A 20,572-nucleotide genomic window follows, 5' to 3' on the forward strand; every position below is an offset into this window, starting at 1 on the left:
TCCTGCTGTGCACTCTGGGAGGTGGTATTTAAGGTACTGACATCACATGCTTCTGGGTTCCGGTCCAGAGTTTTCTGTCTGTATGGTCCTGGTCCTCCTGACCAGCCCCCATGGCCCTCCTGGCCTGGGGTGTGGATCCATGCAATTCCGAGTCTTGGGGCTGGATAGCCCGAGGCAATGTAACTGCAGGGACAGGCCTGAATGGATATCGAGGCCTAAGGATTCAAAGGTGGTCCGGTGCCGTCTCATCTAAGGAGAGGCCCAGCAACTGGAGAAGCATCCAGGGGCGGACTCTTCAAGAGAAGGCTGTGCATCGGGCTGGTTTATCTGAAGGAGCCTGGAGGCTCAGTTGAAGGACACTTCATGGAATCTACACTCATACGGTATCGCCGGATCGGCTGAGAGATACTGGCACCGTATGATAGTCCTCTAAATTTGTCTATGTCCCTTGGTTACATTCAACTCTTTGGCAGAGACTTTTCTCAAGTATTTCCCATTCAAGTCTGTGGCAGAGACTTTTCTTTACTTAACACCCTACCGGCTGCTAGGCCTAGTGATAGGAGGTCTATCCGGGGGTTGTGAGAATCCAGCTGTGAAATAGTTATTCTCTGAATTTCTTCTATAAGAGACTTTCTATTTTTGCAGTTCAAAAGTACCTGAACTTCCTCCTAACCCTGTACCCTAAACTGAGAAATCTTGTTTCTATTTCAAATAAATAACCTAAAAGAAGATCCAGTGTCAGTTTATGCATTTCTTTGGGCCATTTACCGCAGGAAACCCAAGACAGAGACGAGGTCAAGAAGGTAACGGTAATCCCAATAAAACCAGCAGCTCCTTCGGGGGTCAGCGGCTACAGACAGTAAACTGGCCTTTTGTTTAGAAAGTTTGAAGACCCCTGGTCTAGTGTGTGGGCACCATTAGACTTTAGATAGGGGGGGGGGTCAGTGGGGCTGTTGTCATAAACCTGTTTTTTATTGCCCCCACGGCCCCAGATGTGAAAGAGGTCAAACTGCATAAAAAAAATATACCGGGCTTTAAAATGCATCATTCACCAAAACATAAAAAAGGTTTTGTTTGTACTTCCATTTTATCTTCTGAAATTAAATTGACCAAAAAAAAAATTTCTATGAATATACAATTCTAAATGATACCCCACAATGATGATCTATAAAAGGGATAAAAACACAAGGAGACCTCGTATAAATCCATTTATTTATTGATGCATCACTGGGGGAGGTTTCATACTGCTGTAACGTGATGAAGAGGCCTGTGCAAAACAATGAGGAAAGTTTCAGGCAACTTCAGCAACAGATATCATGCAAATATTGTCTGTGTGAATGGAGCCTTATTGTTGCAACATTGAGATGAAAGTTGCTTAGGCAGCTTGTTTCCCTGCCAGGACAGCAGATCCAGTAAAAGCATCAACCACATGTTCTGTCACTCCCCAACCTCAGACCAGACAAAGTCACAAAGGCTGCTATTAGTCCCTTTCTCTGGAAAATAAAAAGAAACAAAAATGTTAATGTATGAATAATTGGGTTTGTTATTATACTGCAGCATTTTTTTTTTTTAAATCATGTAATCTTTATTTAGAATTTTTTTTCCTTTACAAACACATACGTTCATCACATTTATCTCATAGACATTTTACTTATATAATTGTAATGCACTACCTCTCCTATATCATTATATATCTTTACATCACATTTATCGTTTGTCACTCTATATCCTCATTATCATTTATCCTCTGGTTCCAGCTTCTTAAAAAAAAAAAGAAGCTTAACCACTTCCCTATTGCACTATTGCTGAATAACATTCGCAAGGTGGCTCAGTTATGCTTTCGTGGCATCATATGATAGGATAAGCTGCTTGTGTGTGCTCCTGGGGGGGGGGCGTAGCGCTACAATCGGTGGTGTAGCTCTGGTAGGAGTCCATCTTAGACCGGGTGGTGGATCACGTGGTGGATTTTTCTCAAATTCCTGAACATTTGATTTTCGCAACCTTATAAATTAATTTCTGGATGGTTTTTCGTTTAATTTTTTTATATTATTGATTCACTAATTTATGGGCTTCATTTGTTGTAAGCACTGCATATTTTTATTATTTGTTACACTTTACAGCACATGACTGTTTTTTGCAATCGTCTTTCTTCACTATTCTGTGTCAGCGTGATTTTCTTTTTATTTGCACATCAGTAATGACTGTCAGTACCTCCTCATCAGTGCTGCCTATAAGTGTCACCTATTAGTGCCCATCAGTGCCGCCCAGTGGTGTAGCGTGCCGCCCATTGGTTGTCAGCATCCGGGTAAGGCAAGTAATTTGGGTCCCCTAACCTGAGGACTTTTAGCACTCCCTGAGTCCCTTCCTTTCCTACAATAGTACTGACCAGCCTTATTCTTACACTGACCTACCTGATTCCTACACTGACCTGCCTGACCCCTACACTGACCTACCTGATTTTAACACTGACAACTACACTGGCCTACCTGACCAGTACTGTCAGGGAGTGATTAGACCAGACTGTGTGGACTGCACAGAGGAAACCCAAAACGCATGTGAGTGAAATAACAATGTGTTTATTATAAATAAAAGGAAAGTGAAAACAAACAGTGGACTACCAGGGATCTAGGTAGCAGGAGACAAGAGGGACAGGTCCAGGATGGGCTCAGAATCAGGAAGGAACAGGTCAGGTAGATACAAAGTCCAGGTTGAGGTTCCACGGTTCAGGTTCCACGGTTCAGGTTCCACGGCACATAGAGAGAGTGATACCAAGACAAGCATGTTAGGGCTTGCCGGGTATTTATAAGACTACTGATTACCCTCACGTAACAGCTGATCGCAGCAGGTGCTGTCTGCTCCACACTGCCGGAGTACACCCGTTGGTGGGCGCTGGTACTACAGTCCAGGGATCCAATAGTGCCACCAGGAGGTAGGTCCTCTTATTACAGGCCCTGGGTGTTAGAAGACACCTGCTGGTGGACACTGGTACTGCAATCCAAGAGATCAACAGCACCACCAACGGGTGGATCTTTTCATGACAAGTACACTGGCCTACCTGATTTCAACACTGACCACTACACTAACCTACATGATTCCTATACTGACCACTACACTGACCTACCTGATTCTTATGCCGACCACTACACTGACCTACATGATTCATATACTGACTACTACACTGACCTACCTGATTCCTATGCTGACCTCTACACTGACCTACCTGATTCCTATGCTGACTACTGCACTAACCTATACACTGACCTACATAATTCCTATACTGACCACTACACCGACCTACCTGTCCACTCAACAAACACTCTTGTGCATTGGTGTGATGTACGGGTGGTCCACTACTCAAGGGATAGTTTCTATGGCCTTGCTGCCCTCCAGGATAGGGGATATCCTAGTAGTCATAAAAAAAAGAAAAAATAGAGGGTGCACCAGCCTAGTGCATTATTCCAATTTCATATATTTATTGATAAAAACAAGGTAAAAACAATTTACAATAATGTGGAGAAATATTGGCTTCTTCCTCAGAGCCTCAAGGCCTTACAAGCAATATTTCTCCACATGTTTGTAAGTAGTTTTTACCTTGTTTTTATCAATAAATATATGAAATTGGAATAATGCACTAGGCTGGTGCGACCTCTATTTTTTCTACCTGTCCACTCCACTGATCTACATGTCCACTCCACTCCACTACCCACTACACTACACTCCACTGACCTACCTGTCCACTCCACTATACTACACTACACTGTCCACTCCACTGCACTACACTGTCCACTCCATTCTCCACTACACTCCACGGTCCACTCCAGTACACTATACTGTCCACTCCACTATACTGTTCACTCCACTCCACTGTCCATTCCACTACACTATACTGTCCACTCCACTATACTGTCCACTCTACTCAACTACACTGTCCACTCCACTCCACTACACTGTTCACTCCACTCCACTATACTGTCCACTCCACTACACTGTCAATTACACTCTCCACTCCACTCCACTGTTCACTCCACTCCACTTCAATGTCCACTTCACTCCACTCCACTACACTATACACTACACTGTCAACTCCACTACACCCCACTGTTCACTCCACTGCCCACTAACCTACATTACACTGCCCACTACACTGTCCAGTCCACTCCACTACACTGTCCACTCCACTGTCCACTACACAGCCCACTACACTCCACTGTCCACTTCACTGTCCACTACACTGTCCACTCCACTGTCCACTAAACTGCCCATTCCACTCCACTACACTGTCCATTATACTGCCTACTCCACTGTCCATTATACTGCCCACTAAACTCCACTACACTGCCCAATCCACAACACTGCCACTCCACTGTCCACTCCACTACATTGCGCACGCCACTCTTCACTACACTGCCCACTACACTGAAAGTTTCACTCCACTGTCCACTCTAATGTCCACTACACTGCTCACTCCACTGAACTGTCCACTACACTTCACTACACTGTCCACTACACTGTCCAGTCCATTGCACTGTTCACTACACTGTCCACAACACTGTCCATGCCACTCCACTGTCCACTACACTGCCCACTCCCCTCCACTCCACTATCCACTTCACTCCACTCCACTGTCCACTAAACTCCAGTCCACTGTTTACTACACTCCACTGCCCACTTCACTCCCCACTACACTGTGCACCACTGTCTGCCTGACTCTGCCACACTGACTAACTGACTGCTTGCCATAACCAATGAGGAATGATTCGATGATCCGACCTGAGTCCCAGATCCAGCGACAGTCAGGAGGAAAGGAGGAGGAGAAGATGGCGGTGGTTCAAAGTGAATCAGAGGTGGGACTCCAGAAGTGGCCTTCGCACATGCGTCACTCACGATCAAGGACAGGCCAGCCCCGCTGCTGCACATGACCCTATTTGCCCAATCACAAGCCACCCAGCTGATGCTAAATATGGCGGCCGGATCGCAGGGGACACAGAAAATTGAATTGAGCAGGACGGAGCTGGTGTGTGGGATGTCTGGTGCTGGATTTTTTCCCCCTTAATTTTGAGCCGGGGCCCGCCCCCCCACGCCACTTATGCCGCCTATCAGTGCCCATCATTGTGACCTATTAGTGCCCATCAGTGCTGCATATCAGTGCTGCATATCATTGTCGCCTATCAGTGCTGCGTATTAGTGCCTCCTGACCTGCGCCCATCAGTGCCACCTTATGAGTAATGCCACCTCCTCAGAGCCCGTCACTCCTGCCTCATCAGTGCCGTCAGTTAAGGAGAAAACAAAATTTTATAACAGAAACGAAGAAAAACATTTTTTTTCTAAAATGTTGGTCTTTTTTTAATTTGTTAAGCACCTCAACACAGGGCACTTACACCCCCTTCCTGCCCAGAACAATTTTCAGCTTTTAGCACTCTCACACTTTGAGCGACAATTACTCAATCATGCAACACTACACATAAGAAATTCACATCCTTTTTTTTCACACAAATAGAGCTTTCTTTTGGTGGTATTTAATCACTAGTGTTTTTTTTTTTTGTGCTATAAATAAAAAAAGATCATAAATATTGTGAAAACAATGGCTTTTTCTTTGCTTCTGTCATAAAATTTTGCAAATTAGTATTTTTTCTTCATAAATTTATACTGCTACATAGCTTTGGTAAAAAATAACCCAAATTAGTGTATATTATTTGGTCTTTGTGAAAGTTGTAGTCTACAAACTATGGTGCCAATCACTGAAAATTGATCACATCTGATCAGGCCTTCAGTACATCAGGTGTATCTCATTTCTTGAGACACTAATGCTGGTCATACTCAGTTAGAATATCGTTCGGAAAAAGGTCCGCTACGCTCGGTCGTTTGACGTTCGAAACGTTAGTGGTTACATTTCAATTCTCGACATGCTAATTTTGTGGCGAAAAAAACCCCCAACATGTTGGATTTTTTTCGCAAAAACGATTGATTTTCGAACGATTAGTAGTGTAATCAAACGGAAATAGTTAGAAAAATCGACAGCGAATGCACATTTCCGCTGCTTATATAATCGATCGAGGGCAAGTGTACTATTGATGTTGTTATCGATCGCTAATATGTGCAATATTGGGAGGCATCTATTGATACAATGTTGGCGTTCTCGCATGCATGTTTGACAAATTTTACAATTTGCAAAAGTTTTTTCCAAACGATATTCTAACTGTGTATGGCCAGCATAACAAGTCAGGAAAGTACAAATACCCCCCAAATTACCCGTATGGCGATACCACATGTGTGAGACTTTTACACAGTCTGGCCACATACAAAAGCCCAACATTGAAGTGGCACCTTCAGGCGTTCTACGAGCCTAAATGACACATGTCTATTACACTTTTGAAGGCCCTGGAGCACTAGGACAATGGAAACACAAAATTACCCCATTTTGGAATGCAAACACCCCAACGTATATTCTATGATGCATAATGAGTCTTTTGAACGATTCATTTTTTTCCAGAAGTTTTTGGAAAATGTGTAAAAAAAAAAAAAACGCATATTTTTTACACAAAGTTGGCAATTTATAAGATATTTCTAACACATAGCATGGATATAGCAAAAATTACACCCCAAAATACATTCTGATACTCTTCCCGAGTATAGCGATAACACATGTGTGAGACCTTTACACAGCCTGGCCACATACAGAGGCCCAACATTGAAGTAGCACCTTCAAGCGTTCTAGGAGCGTAAATTACACATCTCATTTCATTCCTACCTATCACACCTTTGAAGGTCCTGGAGCACCAGGACAGTGGAATTACCCACAAAATGACCTCATTTTGGAAAGCAAATGCCCCAATGTATATTCTATGAGGCATGGGCTGCAGATAGATACTCGGGTACTCTGATGGGCTGCAGATAGGTACTCGGGTAGGCTGATGGGCTGGTGACAGGTACTCGGGTGACTTGATGAGCTGCAGACAGGTACTTGGGTACTCTGATGGGCTGGTAACATGTACTCGGTTACTCTGATGGGCTGGTGACAGGTACTCGGTACTCTGATGGGCTGGTGACAGGTACTTGGGTACTCTGATGGGCTGGTGACAATTACTCGGGTACTCTGATGGGCTACAGATAGGTACTTGGGTACTCTGATGGGCTGGTGACTGATATTCGGGTACTCTGAAGGGTGGTGAGAGGTACTTGGTACTCATATGAACTGTGACAGGTACTCAGATGGACTGTGATAGGTGCGCGGGTACTTAGATGAACTGCGATAGGTACTCAGGTACTTGGGTACTCAGATGAACTGTGACAGGTACTCAGGTACTCATATGGACTTTGACAGGTACTCAGATGAACTGTGACAGGTATTCGGGTACTCAGATGGACTGTGACAGGCACTCATATGGACTGTGACAGGTACTCAGATGAACTGTGACAGGTACTCGTGTACTCAGTTGGACTGTGACAGGTACTCTGAGACATGCCCTATGTCGTCACCCCATCCAACTCTACAAGGTAAAGTCATTGCCTTGGATATATGACCCAGAAGGGAGCCATAAATGGATGAAATTTGACCCTTCCGGGATGACGACATAATCAATTGTGTAAGCACTGTAGGCCTAGACAGTTCCCAAGTGGATGTCGCAGCCTGTGCCGCTATCGCATGTCTCAGCTGCAGGTATTGGAAGAATGAGGTATTGGGTAACCCAAATTCAGTGCGGATCGATTGAAAGTCATGGAGTATACCCCCACAGTATAACTGTGGAATGTAATTCACTCCGCACCTCGACCAATTAGTAAAGCTTTGTAGTTTGTTTAATTCTGGGTAGTTGTGGTTGTTCCAGATATGGGACCAGTTTGTATAGCCAGTGTATTGCAAATGTTGTTTAGTTTTGTGCCATATTTTATCAATGAGCAGTAATGTAGGAAACAGAGTCAGTGCTCCCATTTCTCCCACCTCCATGCACTCCACAAGTCCCCCACCCGAAGTCTGGGCACCCACAATGTTACGAATGGGATCAGAGGGCTCAGGATGGAGCCAGCCTGTTAAGTGCTGCAGCTGGGCTGCCATAAAGTAATAAAAAGGCCACCCGAGTCTTTTGCCTCTCGTAAGGTTTCCAATTTAATTTGTGGTACCTGTTTTCTCCATATCAAGGTGTGGTATACGGTGTTGCATCTCTCAAATACATGTATGGGTATCCATATGGGGGCATTGTGTAGTGCATAAAGTATCTGTAGGCCCCATACCATCTTTATTAAGTTGAATCGGCCAACCACAGAGAGCAGCAACCTAACCCAGCTAGTTGTTTTTTCATGGAATTGTTTGAGCAACGGTTTTATATTAAGCTTAATATATGTGGTCAGATCAGGATGTATAATGATGCCTAGATATTGAAATTTGTTCGCTATTTTTATCTGTAAAGCAGACTGGGGTAATTGCCCTGTTAGTGGGTCTAGGGGCAGTATCGTGGATTTTTCCAATTTATTCTAAACCCCGAATGTATGAATCAACTCCATGAGTTTTACCAGGGATGAAGAAGTATTGCCTAGAAATAGGAGGGCTTCATCGGCATATAGCGCCAACTTGTCCTCCAATTCCCCCCTTTTAAATCCAGTTATTTTGGGATTCCCTCTTATGGTGGCTGTCAGGGGCTCTTTGGCTAAAGCAAAAAGCAATGGTGAGAAGGGGCACCCCTGTCTAGTTCCCCTGTGTAGATCAAAGGGGGGTGATAGGGTGTTGTTTATCCTAATGCTGGCTCTAGGTTCCTTGTACAATAGTTTGATCCAAGAAATTATATTGTCACCTAGATCAAATTTTTCTAGTGTTTTCCATAGGTATTCCCATTCGATGCTATCGAACGCCTTAGCGGCATCTAACGAGAGGATAGCTCTGTTGTGTTGCCTTGGTTGTCGGTGGGTATTTGCATATTGAGATAGAGACGGCGAAGGTTGTTCGCCGTGGACCTGTTCTTTATGAGCCCTGTGGGCTCTGGCGGACTTTTTTTTACCCAAAAGTCCAGCGGACTAAGAAAGTAGTTTTGCACCAAAATATGTCCCCCGGACTCGCAGTCCGGCGGACAATACGGCCGTGTGTGTGCTAGTCCGCCTTACTTTTGAAATGAACGGACTTTTACCACCCGGATAAAAGTCTGCTCATTTTGAGCGCGGCTCAAACGAAGGAAGCGTCGTTGGCCCCATCACCTGGTATGGAGTTAAAGGGAAAGCCCTACACCGAAAAAACGCCCCTAGGTCCGAAAAGCTAGCTCTTTTGCTAGCTCTTTTACTAGCGGAGGAGCCCGGCTTTCTTCTTCGCCACTGCCCTCTTCTTCTGACTTCGGGGTCTTGTCCCCCTCTTCAGGGGTCTTGTCCCCCTCTTCGGTTCTTCTGGCCGGGCCTCCGCACCTTCTTTTAGCTCTTTTACAAGCGGTGGCCCGATTTTCTGTCGCCGCCTTCTGTTCTGTCCACAGGATGCTGAGACTGTGACATCATATTGGGCGGGGACATCATCAGACAATGTCCCTATATAAGTTGCCTGTCATTGTGGCCAGAGACAGCGACGAGGCAACAGCTCAAGAAGAGAAGAACAGAAGGCGGTGACAGAAGACCGGGCCACCACTTGTAAAAGAGCTAGAAGAAAGCGCCGGAGGCCCGGCAAGAAGAACTGAAGAGGGGGACAAGACCCCCGAAGAGATGACTTCATCACGGCCGATCACGTGGTAAACAGCCATGCTCAATGGCTGTTCACCCCCCTCGGTGGCAAACGGTGTCTCCATGACACACCGCCACCAAAGGTATAGGGCTGTGCGCACACGATCACGCGTGTGTGTGATCGTGGCCGTCATATGACGGCCGGCGGGTGGCTAGAGGTTAATTAAAATGCTATGTGTGGGAAGAAAATTATAGAAATTTTGTTTGGGTACAGTGTTGCATGACCACACAATTGTCATTCAAAATGCGTCAGCGCTGAAAGCTGAAAATTGACCTGGGCAGAAAGAACGTGAAAGTGTCCGGTATTAAAGTGGTTAAAGAGAGCTTATTTATTTTCAATAGTTCCGCCCCTTATCTTTCCACATGTTCCTCCATTTTACTCATTTTCTCCTATTTTCATTTTTCTCTTCATCTTAATAGTTATTTTCCCTGTTTAACCAAGGTTCCCATATCTTGTTAAATGTCCCACTCTTTCCTCTTTTAATGTATACAGATCTTTCTTCCCTAGTTTTGCTATATACGTCTTTTTTATTTCTATGTGGGTTGGTGGATTTGTTGCTAGTGGTATACTGTAGCATTTTAATGAAAATGAATGACTGTTCAAACAAAGAGTTTCCAGAGATGAGGCTAAGGCCTCATAGAGATGCTAATCTGGAAAAGCAGAAGTCAGGGGCGTTGATACATTGAAATACACCATAGACTTAGCGGACCAAACCCCACACCCTTCATACAAGGGAATGTGATAATTGGAAGCCAGACGCCTGCTGAGAATTGATAAACTTAAGGGTGATGTTGAAAGCCTTTTAACAAACAAATGCTAAGAAACTGATCTTCAGATAGCTGCTGGCTATGCATCTTTTTGCTTTCTATTTGCATAGAATTTCATTAAAGACAAATGAAATGGCCTTACACCTGAAAAACTTTGTTAGGAAATTGTTTTCAGAGCATTTGCTCATTATCTAAAGCCCCTTACACACAATCAGAATATTATAGAAAAAATACAGCTTTCAAAGCGATTGAACAATAATCTAATTGTTAATACACTTTATTCTGTTGTACGAGAATTTTCATACTTTAGCAACCCTTTCGGTTTCGATAATGAGAATAGCATGCAAAAAAACAAAAACGGACGATCATTCATCCGATAATCTCAATGTGTGTACTAGGGTTAAGCTCCATACACACTATTAGATTTTCTGCAGATTTGTGTCTTCAGATTTACCAAAACCATATAATATGAGGACAAAACCTTAAAGCGGGATTCCACCCTAAAGTGGAACCTCCGGTGTTCGGATCCCTCCCCCCCTCCGGTGTCACAATTGACACCTTTCAGGGGGGTGGAGATACCTGTCAAAGACAGGTATTTTCACCCACTTCCGGACATAGACTCCCGTGGGAGTCTACGCCATTTCCTGCCCTGCCGCGCTGTCTGCTGGGACACACACGGGTCCCAGTGACAGCGCGGAGATTTCCTATTGCGCGGCGCGGCTCGCGCATGCGCAGTAGGGAACCGGGAAGTGAAGCCGATTCGCTTCACTTCCTGATTCCCTCACCTAGAATGGTGGTGGCAGCAGCCGAAAGCTGAGCGATCGATCGGCCTCGGCTGCCGGCATCGCTGGAACCCGGGACAGGTGAGTGTCCATTTATTAAAAGTCAGCAGCTGTAGTATTTATAGCTGCTGGCTTTTAATTTTTTTTTTTTTGGTGGAATCCCTCTTTAAGAGTTTAAATTTAAATGCAATCAGGCAGGCCCTTGGACTACATTGTTTTGGTAAATCTGAAGACAAAAATCTCCAGAAAATCTAATAGTGTGTATGGGTCCTATAGCCTCGTGCACACGATCCAATTGTTGGCCAACCGACCGTCAGATTTTTATCTTCAGGGCGTGTGCCTGGATCTTGTCTTGCATACTAATGGTACACAATTGCCGGTCAACAAAGACGAACATAGTGACGTACTAGACGTACTGCGAGACTATAGAGATAAGTTAATTTCTCAAGCGCCACCCTTTGGGGTCCTTCTACTAATTTCATGTTAGTAGAAGTTTGGTAAGTGTTTATTCACGCTTTTCAGTTCATGCTTTTCAGTTCATGCTTTTCAGTTTGTGCTTTTTATGCAACGTTTCAGTTCATTCCTGAATGGCTTTTCATCAACCAGCCATGTTGCATAATCGGAGGAGAGAACGTGTTATTATTGGACTAGGAGTTATTTCATTTGACCCAAGTCCAGTCCAGGAACAGGAGGAATTCCTGGACCAAAAATTGGTCGCTTAATCGTAAGCAATTATGTCATATGCCATTCCTGTGGGAGCTCCAGGAGAATCATCCGGATGTTTTTCAGACTTATCTCCGGCTGACGGACCCCTGCTTTCACCAAGTCTTGGCATTGGTGTCAACCTATATTAAGAAACAGGACACATGTATGAGGCTTTCCATCACTCCAGAGCAAAGGCTCATAGCCACCTTGCGGTACTTGGCAAACGGAGAAGTCTCCAGGACCTCAAGTTTATGACTGGGATCTCCCCCCAGGGGAGTCATCATTCCAGAGACCTGCTCAGCCATTATTCAAGTCCTGTAGAAGGACTATATTATAAGTTTTTAGCTTTAAGATCACATTCTATGTATTTATGTTTGCTAATGTATTAATTTGTTGATTACATAATTCTGAATATTTTAATATGCTGTGAATGTCTTCTTTGTCCTCATGCATGCTGTAAGCTTTTCCTGCTCCTTTTTTGGCCTACATGCATATTTTCCTTTAATAACCTCCCCAGCATGCTATCCTGGGCCCATACACACCTAGCCTAGTAACTTAACAATGTTTTTTGTCAACTACATGCTTACCCTAAGCAACCCCTAAAATGTATACAAATGTTATTGTTGTCCTCATATTCAGGCAAGAGGCCAAGAGTGCAAGAGGCCATTTTTGTGACCCAAACTCATTTGGAACACTCCCCCCCCAAAAAAAAAAATGCTAAGTCAACAGATCCAAATACTCTATCTGCTGACTTTAAAAAACCCATACACTATCCCTGTTTTGTGTTCATATTTCTGTATAAATCCTCCAAACCATGTAGTGCAAGGGCCTGCCTGATTACCTAAAAATTGAAACTTCTTAATTTTTTGGCTCCTATTATATTGATTGGTTAAATCATAATGTCAAAATGCGCAATGCAATTTGAACAGTGTGTATTCAGCTTTTTCGATTATGACACTTCTCACCTGTCCACTGGGCTGCCAATAGCGTAAGCAAAGAGGGGCTGGCCAAAGTATCACTGATTATTTATGCAAACTGCTCTCATGGAGAGGGTTACCTGTTCAAAACATCTTCCCATTACCCCCCTAAAATTTGTCTAATGGCCACGGGGGGGGGGGGGGGGGGGATCAGATAAGTTGACCTTCCACTTTTGTCTTTAAATACTCATTATGTTGGCTAAGCAGGTTTGTGTCAAATCTGCTTGCAATGTTATGTGCAGAAGTAGTAATTCCAACTCCGAGCAATGGCAAAACATTGCAGACCAATTCCATCATCAGTGGGATTTTCCTAACTGTGGTGGTGCTATTAATGGCAAGCATGTCCAGATTGTACCGCCATTCAACTCTGGCTCCTATTATTTTAATTATAGGGCTTTTGCAGCATAGTCATGCTAGCTGTAGTGTCTGCCAACTACGAGTTCCTGTATCTGGAGGTTGGGAAGAACCCTGTGCAACTCTGATGTAGGAGTGATTATGCAGACAGAGTTCTACAAGTGGCTCCAGAATGGCACCTTGCAACCTGCTGAGGAGAATGTTGGGGGCTCAATTTTGTTTTCGTGGCAGATGAGGCTTGCTCTGGGGGAACATCTAATGAAGCCTTTTACTATGAAGAACCTCACCTCAGAGCAGAGAATCTTCAATTAAAGGCTCTCTTGTTAAAGTGAAGGCCAAATGAGACATTAGTATCCCAAGACTTCCTCAGATGGGCTGATCTCACCCCTCTAAAAGCCCAAATTTGAAGCCATGTACACATTGAGGCATAACAATTAAATGTCCCTTATGATCCCATGCCTAAATTGTGTGTAGTTACAAACATTTATTTTTCTAAACCCACAAAACACAGTGTGTCAACATGTGCTATCTCCCATCAAGGGGTATCAATGGACACGTTTCAGGGTTGCAAACCCTTCCTCTGAGCTACTTTAGTTATGAGGAAGGGGTTTCAACCCCAAAGCGCGTCCATTGATACACTGTGATGGGAGATAGCACATGTTGACACATGGTGTGTTTTGAGGTTTTTGAAAAGTATATGTATGGAACCACACACATTTTAGGCATGGGATCATGGGGGAAATCGGAATGTTAAGGACCAATTAGGTGACAAAAAAAATATAAACATTACAATTAACATTAGGGCAGTGTTTCCCAACTCTCGTCCTCAAGATGCAAACCTTGGTCATGTTTTTGAGATTCCTTGAATTTAGCACATGTAATGATGTAATTTTCACTGTTAGTAATTTGCGCAGTCTTTTTAGACTGAGGAAAAACAAGAAAACGGGACCTCCACAGCTAGAGGAGTGGAGTGTAGAAACATTGAGTTCTGTCACTAAAGTTTCACATTAAAAAGTCATAAAAACATGGTAATTATTAAAAGGTCAAACAGGAGACAACAAGTGGAACAATAAACTTCAGACCAGGCAAGAAGAAATTAGAATTTGGCAAGCATGTCCACAAAATATCCTTGATTTGCTCCAGGTTCTTCAAACAATGCAACATATCTGCACTGATTATGCCAATAGTACATTGTGGAAGATCATGACCTAGTAAGAAGAGTAAAAAATATTAAGGGAAAGATGGTCAAGTGGCTGAGGCACTACATAGTGAGTTATGGTTACGTTACTAGTCAAATTTAGTAAATACCATCCAATATCAGGGGCAGATCCAGGGAGGGCAACGGGGCAATTGCAGTCCCGACCAACTGATGTGAGAGAGAGACCCCGAGTCTCTCTCTCACATCAGTGTAATCAGCCGATCAGCGGCGCTGAGACAAAGACTCTGTGTTATGGTCATTACTCCACGCTGGAGAGAGGAGGTGGGTGGAGCTGTGCTGCTGGCTATTGTCCCTTGCATTGGTTGCTAACGCCTGTGCCGCCTGGCATGTAGCAACCAATGACATCAGTCACATCAGAAGGCTGGAGCCGCTGCTGTGGAGGAGAGCCCCAGGATTTAGAGCAGAGCCTTCTTCGTTCTTCGGCCCTGAATGAGAGTGTTGGCTTCACCCACCTCCTCCCTCCATCTTCTCCACAGCACGGCGTGAACACAGGAAGAAGCAGTGACTGTGTGTCACTTGCTGCTGGCTGCACCTGCAGACAGTGCAAATAACGGATCCTGCTCATCTCCATTGCTCCTGCATGGGGGCCCCCCACCAGAGCACCAGAATATTATATAAAAGTGAGTAAAAGAATTAATGAATGTGTAAAATTCGCAAAATCTTGTGTGCCATACTGCCATCATTTATGAAAAACAAATGCTACCCTTTTAGTTTTGTTCAATCTAAGCCCCTTCAGCTCCGGAAAGTTTTACCTCCCCCATGAACAGGCCATTTTTTGTGATACTGCACTGCATTACTGTAACTGACTGACAATTGCGTGTCATGCAACGGTGTAAGTAAAATTTATGTCTTTTTCCACTAATAGCACTTTCTTTTGGTGATATAAACAAACCAACAATTTTGAAAAAAAAAGCAATATTTTTTTCTTTTTGCTATAAAAAAGTCTTCCTCAATTTTGGCCAATATGTATTCTGCTACATATTTTTGGTAAAAAAAAAATCCAATGTGGATGAGTGTATATTGATTGGTTTGCACAAAAGTTATTGCATATACAAAATGGGGGATAGATTTACAGCATTTTTATTTATTTTTTTACTAGTAATGGCTGTAATCAGTGATTTTTTTTTAGCAGGACTACAACATTGTGGCGAACAGATCGGACAGCTTACTAACACTTTTGACATTTTTTGGGGACCAGTGCTAAAAATAAGCACTGTCACTGTACTAATGACACCGGCTGGGAAGGGTTAACATCAGGGGTGATCAAAGAGTTTACTGTGTCCCTAGGGGGTGCTTGATAACTGCGTGGGGGGATAGATTGACTAGATGAACAGAGTGATCCGTGTTCCTGGTTAGCAGGAACACAAGATCACTCTGTTCATCTCTGACAGAACGCAGATCTGCCTTGTTTACATCACTTCCACCAGATCCGTTGATTGGCTCCCCCTCTGGCCAATAAGCACACGTACCTTTGCTGGCTATTGCATAAAAATGCCGTACAGGTACACCTTATTTTCTGGCAGTGCCCCTCCTGAGACTAGACTCTAGATCCATCCCTGCCCAGTATATTGTTGCTTGTAACCTGTTTGCCCTTCAGACACCTACACTACTAGCAATGCACACACTGCAACTACTCTATAATCTTGGCCCTGGTGCCTGGGTCTCCCAAACTCAGGTACCTAGCAACACCTCTAGCTCCTTCCACCTCTTCCTTCTCCATGCTAATGTTAAGTTACTACATACTTTGGTAATGTGTGGAGTGGGTGTTTGGTTTGGACATCTAAACACTTGACATGTATACACATTTGAAGCAAAATTCCAAGAATACTTACTTGCACAAACAAGAGGCTCCCAAATACTTTCTTCCTCTTCTGGTTCACTTTGGCCGTCCGTGTGACTTGCGTCAGGGGATTTGACGACCACAATAGCAATGTCCAATGTCCAACTCTTGGTCCAAGAGTCAGATTCCATGGCTCCAAAGAAACATCCTGGGTGACACACTTACTTTCCTCTAAAAAGAAACAATAGACCATTCATTAAGCCACCCCAAGTCACATCTGTTTCTAGCATCCATTTTGCTACATTAGTTGACCAACCTTGCACTGGGTCTGATGTCAATGTTTGCTTCTGACTAGTGGACTCCACCATGCACCATTTACTGTGAAAAAAGCATAGAATAGGGAAGGTGATGGCATTTTACAGAGGGCAAACAAGTGCCAAGTGCCAACATTGAAAAAGTGCTTCAGTTGCCCCCCACCACTCTTGTCTCCTATGGGATATGGGATATATGATGACCATCCTAGCTGGCGTGACTCTCTACCCACATCTGCACTGGCAAGACTGCATTAATGGGCACTGATGAACCAGGCAGCAACCAGAAAGTGTTTTTTACCCCTTAAGTTCTGCCCTAAGCCCATTACCTTTGGCCCACCTAGAATCACCCCTGTCGGTGGCTAAAGGAGTTTGAAGTTGGCACTTACGTTTTTGGGGGGAAGATGGCCTTGTTGCCTCCCCTGTTGGGGCCCAAGTGAGGGTATCCTCCCTTTGTCCCTTGTGGCCTCTTGACTGGAGCCTCCTTTTTTGGTGCCTCCCTGTTGAAAGAAGAAAAAACAATAAGTTCCAAAAAAAGGAATGTCCAAAAACATGACCAAATAAGAATGTTCATATATGCTTTATATTTACCTTCATCTTTGGAATCCCAAGTCATACAAAGATTTAAGAAAAGCTTATATCAAAATCTCTAGAGCTACTTGTTTAAAGAACATATACAGACAGATAATAACACATTGTTTAGATGTAATAGAAATATTGCGTACTTTTTTATGATCTTATGTATGTACTCCATCTGGTCTTGTTCACAGTGTTTGTGTCAGGGCTGGGCTCAGCCCTTCCTTCTCTAAGCTGGCCGCTCAGCTGTCGGCTAATTGCCAGCTCCTATCTCTCCACAGTGACTCACCTGTTGATGAATATCCTGCTCGTCAGTCCTGCCTAATTAAGCCGTTCAGCCCAGATGATCTCTGCCTTCTCCTTGGTCACATCTCTAGAGACGCTCTCCTGTGTTCCTGTTAAAGACTTGCTTGGCTGACATTCCTTCTGGCTCCAGATCCTGCTTGCTGTTCTACTACGCTCATCTCTGGCTCCCTGACGTTTTGGCTTGTCTGGTTATACATTCCGGTTCCTGAACTCTGGCTATGTTTTGATTACGTTACTCTGTTTACCTGAGTCGCACGGCTCACCTGGAATCTCCCACTGTGGCTGCTCCGGTACAACCTGTGTCGCAGGCCTTCCCTGCTGTTGCTCCAGTCTCTGTGCAGGCACCCACCTTGAGTATTACCTCTATAAGACGTATATGTCTGGTTCCGCTCCCCTTCTCCAGCGATTTGCAGGTGATCCTGTCCAATGCAGAGGGTTTCTCAACCAGGTTGAGATATACTTTGAGATGCTGCCCCAGGCATTTCCTACAGACAGAAGCAATGTAGCTTTCGTGATATCTTTGCTTTCTGAAAGAGCCTTGGCCTTGGCCTGGGCAAACCCTCTATGGGAGACTCAAAAACCTGTTGTCTTGAGTTACCCTGAGTTTGTGGCTTCCTTTAAAAGGGCATTTAATGTTCCTCCGCTTCTGCTGCCAAGTGCCTCATGTCCATCAAACAGAGTACGAGAACTGTTGCCGAATACGCCATTGAATTCCGTACTCTGGCAGCAGAGGTTGCTTGGAACAATGAGGCCCTTGTGGCTGCTTTTTCTCATGGTCTCTCGGATACCATCAAGGATGAGATAGCAGCCCAAGATATAACCACTGAGCTGGAGAAGTTGATCATGTTTGTAATTCTCATTGACTCCAGACTCAGAGAAAGACTCTCTTTTAAGGAGTGCTTGCTGAAGCCTCCTGTATATTTGCCCCCGAGCTTTGCAGTCCCACCCATGCCTCCTGGTACTGAGTCGGTCAGTGAAGATGAACCCATGCACTTGGGCTTCACACATCTCTCTGTGGATTAGAGAATCCTTAGGAGGAGGGAGAGACTGTGCCTTTATTGTGGCCAGGCAGGTCACTTTTTGAAGTCTTGTCCTACCCATCTGTCAGGGCTGGCTTAGCCCTTCCTCCTCTGGGCTGGCCGCTCAGCTGTCGGCTAATTGCCAGCTCTCTTCTCTTTCCACAGTTACCAGCTGTTCCCGATGATGCTCGTCTGACCTGCCTATTTAAAGCCTTCCAGCTCACTCTTTCCTTTGCCTTCGCGTTGGTCACATCACAAGGAACCATCTTCTGCTGTTTGTTTCAAGACTGGCTTGCTGACATCCCTCCTGGCTTCTTATCCTGCTTGCAGTTGCTCTCCTTGGATCCCTGACTTCTGGACTGGCTGATTGCCCAATCTGGTTTATGAACTTTGGACTGGTTGACTACCCGATCTGGCTAGTGGACTCTGGCTATGCTTGACTTTTCTATTTACCTTTTTATTTTTATTAATAAACAAGCGTGATTTGATTGTACTTCTGTCTCAGTCTGTTTCATGGTTTCTGACACCGTCCAGGGAACGCCCGAACCTTGAGGTCCTGTCACGGACAGACCTTAGGTGGCTTTGTTTCCTCCCCGGTTATTCAGAAGGATAAGCCCCTGGTTTCAGTTACCCTTTCTTGGCCTGAGTCGTCCATCCAGATGCAGGCTCTAATCGACTCTGGGGCTGCAGGCCTGGTCATTGATGCTGCCTTTGTATCGAAGCACTCGATTCTGCTTCACCTGCATGACACTCTACTTGCAATTGAGGCACTTGACAGAAGACCTCTAATGCCTGCCCATGTGACTCGTGAGAATGTTACCTTGTCCATGGCCATAGGGGCTCTTCACTATGAGATAATCCAATTCCAAGTTATTTCCTCACCTAAGTTTCCTCTAGTTATTGGTTATAGAGGGACAACCCCTCTTTTGATTGGTTCTATGCTGAGGTTCTCTCCTGGTTGCCACAATGCAGTAAGACATGCTTCCAGAAGGTAGCCAATGTCCTGCGCACTTCTTCTCTCTCCTCCCTGCCAGAGGGGTACCACGATTTTCGCGATGTCTTTGACAAAGGTCAAGCTTGTAGTTTGCCTCCACACCGGTGATATAATTGCGCAATTGACCTTCAACCTGGTGCCATACCCCCTCGTGTCAGTCTTGGAGGATAAGGCCATGGTGGAGTATGTTGCAGATGCACTTTCTCAAGGTTTTATCCGCAAATCCTTGTCTCCTGTTGGTGCTGGTTTCTTATTTGTGAAGAAGAGTGGTGAACTGAGGCCTCATATTGATTATAGGGATCTCAACCGTTTCACTATTAAGAATGCCTATCTGATTCCGTTGATTACGGAGTTATTTGACCACTTCAAGGGAGAAACGGTTTTAACGAAGCTTGATTTGAGAGGAGCATACAATCTCATGAGGCTTAAGGAGGGCTACGAGTGGAAAACTGCATTCAATACCAGAACAGGCCATTATGAGTACCTCGTAATGCCTTTTGGCCTTTGTAATTCCCCAGCAGTTTTCTGGGAATTTATTAATGATGACCTCCAAGATTTGTTGTAGTTATGTGTGGTGGTTTATCTCGATGATATCCTCATATTTTCCAAGTCCCTAGAGAACCACCACACAGATATCTGTCATGTGCTTCAGAAACTAAGAGAGAACAATCTCTATTTTAAATTGGAGAAGTGCAAATTCCATCGTGAATAGGTTCAATTCCTGGGTTATGTCATTTCCACTGCTGGTTTTTTGATGGACTTAGAGAAAATTTTAGCAGTCCTACAGTGCCGACCCGTGGGTTTATGTCCTCAGCTGCGTTTTCTTGGCTTTGCCAACTATTATATTCCTGGGTTATTTCATTTCACTGCTTGTTTTTCGATGGACCCAGAGAAACTTTCAGCGGTCCCAAAGTGCCGACCCGTGGGTTTATGTCCTCAGCTGCGTTTTCTTGGCTTTGCCAACTATTATATTCCTGGGTTATTTCATTTCACTGCTTGTTTTTCGATGGACCCAGAGAAACTTTCAGCGGTCCCAAAGTGCCGACCCGTGGGTTTATGTCCTCTGCAGTGTTTTCTTGGCTTTTCCAACTATT

At 44.4% G+C, this 20,572-nt stretch overlaps 1 long non-coding RNA gene across 1 annotated transcript; it reads right to left on the reverse strand.

Annotated features, from left to right (window-relative positions):
* Positions 1 to 1,224: 1,224 nt before the first annotated feature.
* LOC143998381 (uncharacterized) lies at positions 1,225 to 17,086 on the reverse strand. Its single transcript, XR_013277894.1, has 3 exons — positions 16,973 to 17,086; positions 16,325 to 16,503; positions 1,225 to 1,493 (listed from the first exon to the last, which is right to left on the reverse strand). It is a non-coding gene; the product is annotated as an uncharacterized LOC143998381 (long non-coding RNA).
* Between the last annotated feature and the right edge of the window lie 3,486 nt (positions 17,087 to 20,572).

This window comes from Lithobates pipiens, unplaced genomic scaffold (assembly GCF_037356315.1).
Source record: "Lithobates pipiens isolate NorthernLeopardFrog02 unplaced genomic scaffold, aLitPip1_a1.2 Scaffold_19, whole genome shotgun sequence".
Lineage (NCBI taxonomy): Eukaryota > Metazoa > Chordata > Amphibia > Anura > Ranidae > Lithobates > Lithobates pipiens.